This window comes from Arachis ipaensis, chromosome B03, assembly GCF_000816755.2.
Source record: "Arachis ipaensis cultivar K30076 chromosome B03, Araip1.1, whole genome shotgun sequence".
Classification (NCBI taxonomy): domain Eukaryota; kingdom Viridiplantae; phylum Streptophyta; class Magnoliopsida; order Fabales; family Fabaceae; genus Arachis; species Arachis ipaensis.
Genome location: NC_029787.2, coordinates 124,735,227 through 124,740,338, shown reverse-complemented (window position 1 = coordinate 124,740,338; position 5,112 = coordinate 124,735,227).

Genomic DNA, 5,112 nt, shown 5'->3' with positions numbered 1-5,112 from the left:
ATTGTGTCTATTGGCTAAAGGGACACAACTCTTTAAAAATTGTGTATGTTCAAAACATTGTATCTATTAGCAATAGAAAAGACACAACCATTTGTATACGTAACTAATCATAATTGCTAGGTGCAATATGTATAAATAAGTTCTTGTCCACTATTTCAGAAATAGAAGTACTAATAAGTGTACATTTTAATCAACTATTAAGAAATTTTCTTTGTTCAAGAGAGTTGAGAATTTCTTACTATTGCTAATTAAGAAATTTTTAGGTTTCATTGTATCTTGGGAGAGTATTGTCATTAACCCTATAGCAACTAAGTGTGGGGACAAATATCTCTCTAAAAAAACCGATCTAATCGTGCCTTGAAACCACTATATAAATATAAGATTTTGTCATCTTACCATCTTCATATACCCAACAATTTTAGAGAGATATTACTTGAAGATGGTACAAGATCAAAACACCACGTTCAAGGTCATGAATCAAGAGTTTGTCAAATTAGATCGCTTAGATGGAACGAACTTCAATCGTTGGAAGGACAAAATGATGTTTCTTCTTTCAGTTCTCAATCTTGCATATGTGATTGACCCAAAGACTACACCAATTGCCAATACTGTTGAAAAATTCTACACTGGAAGAGGAAGAAGAGATTGTTCAATTGAAGAAGAAATGTGATGAAGATACTTTTGCATGTTGAGGTCATATGTTAATTCAATCACCATTGGAGATTTGGAAATCTTTGGAAGAAAAGTACAATACTAAACGACAAGGAACAGATAAGTTTATTATGATAAAATATTTCGAATTTATTATAAATGATACTATGCCTGTTATGGATCAAATTCATGAATTACAAATCCTTGTAAGTAGACTTCGTGATCTACAAGTGGTGATTCCTGAATCACTACAAGGTAAAGAATAATTTTTTAATGAATTTGATCACTTTTGTGAATTACATGGTATTGTGCATGAATCTTCCGCTCCATCTACTCCGCAACAAAATGGTTTGGCGGAAAGGAAAAACCGTACCTTAGTAGATATGGTTAATTCAATGTTACTAAATGCAAAATTGCCTTACAATTTGTGGGGTGAAGCATTATTGACATCATGTCATATCCATTATAGGATACCATCAAGACATAGAAATGTTTCTCCTTATGAAATTTGGAAAGGAAGGAAACCTAATTTAAATTATCTTAAAGTGTGGGGGTGTTTAGCCTTTTATTGAGTTCCTGATCAAAAGAGAACTAAATTGGGGTCAAGAGCCATAAAAGGGGCTTTTATAGGATATGCTCAAAATTCTAAAGCATATAGAATATTAGACTTAGTGTCTAATGTAGTTGTTGAATCAAGAGAAGTAGAATTTATTGAAAATAAATTTATCAATGATTCAACTTCTAATTCAGAGTATCTCCAAAATGATACTAATATTTCACAAGAAATAAATAATCAAAATAATAAACGTCTAAACGACAAAGAGTTGATTGAACCAAGGAAGAGCTTGAGAGTAAGAAAAGAAAAGGACTTGGGTCCAGATTTTATTTCTTCTCAGGCTATCACCTTTTTGGTAGAAGGAACTAGGAATTCTGTAACAAACAAGATTCCTATTGTGATGAACATAGATGGTGATCCTCAAACGTTCAAAGAGGCTATGGCTTCAAGGGATTCTGCTTTTTGGAAAGAAGCAATAAACGATGAAATGGACTCAATATTATCTAACGATACTTGGGTCTTGGTTGATTTACCTCCAGAATCAAAGCCTATAGGATGTAAGTGGGTATTTAGAAGAAAGTATAACACTGATGGTTCATTACAAACTTTTAAAGCAAGGTTAGTAGCCAAGGGGTTTAGACAATAAGAAGGTCTAGACTATTTTGATACCTACGCACCTGTGGCAAGAATGACTTCCATTAGGGCTCTTATAGCATTAGCATCCATACATAAGCTTCATATACATCAAATGGATGTTAAAACGGCTTTCTTAAATGGAGATCTTAATGAAGAAATTTATATGGAGCAACCGGAAGGCTATGTGCTACCCGGAAATGAAAAGAAAGTTTGCAAATTAATTAAGTCTTTGTATGGGCTAAAACAAGCGCCTAAACAATGGCATGAGAAGTTTGATTCAGTGGTGTTATCAAATGGCTTCTCACATAATAGTGCGGATAAATGTATTTACTCAAAATTTACTAAAGATTATGGAGTAATTATTTGTTTATAAGTTGATGATATGTTAATCATCGGAACAAATTTAGAAGGAATTCGTATAACGAAGGAGTATCTAACTTCTAAATTCAAGATGAAGGTACTAGACCTGATATAGCATTTGCTGTGTGCAAATTATCAATGTTTACAGGAAAGCCTAGCAATCAACATTGAAAAGCTATAACAAGAGTTATTGGTTATCTCAAGAAAACCATAAACTTGGGATTACATTATAGTGATTATCCCATAGTTTTAGAAGGTTATTCCGACGCAAGTTGGATTACAAATCTTAGTGATAATAAATCCACTTCAAGATGGATTTTCACCATAGGTGGTGGAGCAATAAGTTGGGCCTCAAAACATGTATTACACATTCTACTATGAAGGCTGAGTTTGTAGCTTTATCAGCCGCAGGTAAAGAAGCGGAATGGTTAAGAAATTTGTTATATGATATAAAGCTGTGGCCACAGCAGACGACAGCCATTTCAATCTTCTGTGATAGTGAATCAACCATGTCTCGAGCATATAACAAGGTTTATAATGGAAAGTCTAGACATATAAGTTTGAGACATGAGTTTGTGAGGCAACTAATAGATGATGGTGTAATTACCATTACTTATATAAGATCTCAAGGAAATTTAGCAGACCCTTTGACTAAAGGTTTGTCAAGGGATAAAATCAAAGAAACTACTGCTAAAATGGGATTAAAACCTATTATTGCTAAATGATGAGAACCCAACCTTATTCTAGTAGACCACTAGTTTCAAGGTTTAATGGGTAATAACAAGTTATTTAGCAATTGGAGCACTAATGTATAGGATTTAGTGCTATTTATAATAAATTAGGAGGGTGAGTTTAAACTCTTAATGGAATGATAATATTATCTATCAAAAGATTCCACCTATATGAATATAAGAGTGGTGCCGCTCTAATCGAGAATTTTAGAGGTTTTATTCTCGTAAATATTCATGAAACCAGGATGAGCACAAGGCCATATAAGTGCTTAAAATTGTAAACTCTTGAACTTGGAAGGTATAAGTAATGTGTGTGGATTTTGGTACTAGCATATGGAGTATAGGTTTAATCGATTAGACACCTATTACTTCGTTAGAACTTTAAAATTTACACTAAAAGAATATTTAATCTTAGTGACACATTCTTTATGCATATACTTGTATGATATTTAAATTTTGTAAACAGTGGGGGATTGAAGGGTATTTACAAATTTGATTAATTAATATTATTAATATTATTGATATTATTATTAATATTATTAATATTAATAAACGGTTACTAACCGTTTAGTACCATTTGGTTGAAAGGACACAACCTTTTAAGGATTGTGTATGTTCAAAACATTGTGTCTATTGGTTAAAGGGACACAACTCTTTAAGAGTTGTGTATATTCAAAACATTGTATCTATTGGCAATAGAAAAGACACAACTATTTGTATACGTAACCAATCATAATTGCTATGTGCAATATGTATAAATAAGTCCTTGTTCACTATTTCAGATATGACGTACTAAGTGTACAAATTACTCAACCATTAAGAGATTTTCTTTGTTCAAGAGAGTTGAAAATTTCTTACTATTGCTAATTAAGAAATTCTTAGGTTTCATTGTATCCTGGGAGAGTATTGTCATTAACCCTATAGCAACTAAGTGTGGGGACAAATATCTCTCTAAAAAAAGCGATCTAATCGTGCCTTGAAACCACTACATAAATATAAGATTTTGTCATCTTACCATCTTCATATACCCAACAATATATAATTACCAAAATAGTATACATTAATTATATATTGAACTAACTCAATTTAAACATATTTATTTTGAATTAATTTAAATATGGGTGACTTGCATTCTACAACTACACGATTGCATTATAAATATCTGTATCAATTATATTCATTCATCTTCTCAATACTATTTTTGGATTTCTTTTCTCAATAAAACAAAATCACAACCCCAAGGCCATACCTCAACAAAAATAAAGTTAACAAATGGGTTTGGCTTTGCTTGTGTGGTTGGCTAAGTGTCTCTCATCTTAATGTTTTGCTACCGTCCGTTTTCATGTGACTAACCACAAATCATTTTTTTTTCCATTTTTGTGTTCTTATCAACTTTGCTTTATTTTCCAGCTCCTCACTTGTGAAAGCTCTTCATTTTCAACACCACTATGTACCTTTTGTAATGCTTACACCTAATTCTGTTTGCATCCCACATTTTCTCCGTGATGATTGATAAACATATATATTAATATATTATATATACTAATAAAGTAATAATAATTAACGGTTTTACTTTAAAGATCAGACGATATACTTCTGTTTATATGATATTCATTTATATGATGACACTTGTTTTATAGTTTTTAATAGTAGTTTCTTTGGAAGTTGTCATTTTCGGCCAAAAATGAAAAGAAATATTTGCCAGCGTGTTGAATTAAGATTTTATTGATCTTGAGAAAATAATAAATTAATAATTGAGTATAAATAATAATGCAGTGACGGATAAGATATTTGAATACGACCTTTGATTCAGTGATTCAAAGTCATAATTAATCATGTGTAAAATAAATATACGATGGAATTGATCACATAATATTTTATCAAATATCTATGCATCTTCGATCCTTCAAATACTCGGAATCTAGAAAAGCGGTCTCTTAAAATTACCAAAGTGGGGTCGAACAAGTGCATGAAACTACAAAATTGGTATAACATAAGCCAATAGAGTATAGACAAACCAAAATATTTTATTACTGTAAATCTGTAATAATATAACATTTTTTTTATTTACATAAAATTTTAAAAGACTTTTATACAGTGACGGTTTTTATTAGGGTAGATTTCAACTTTCTATTATTGTTTTCAAGATAAAGAAAATAGTCATATTTATACTCATAT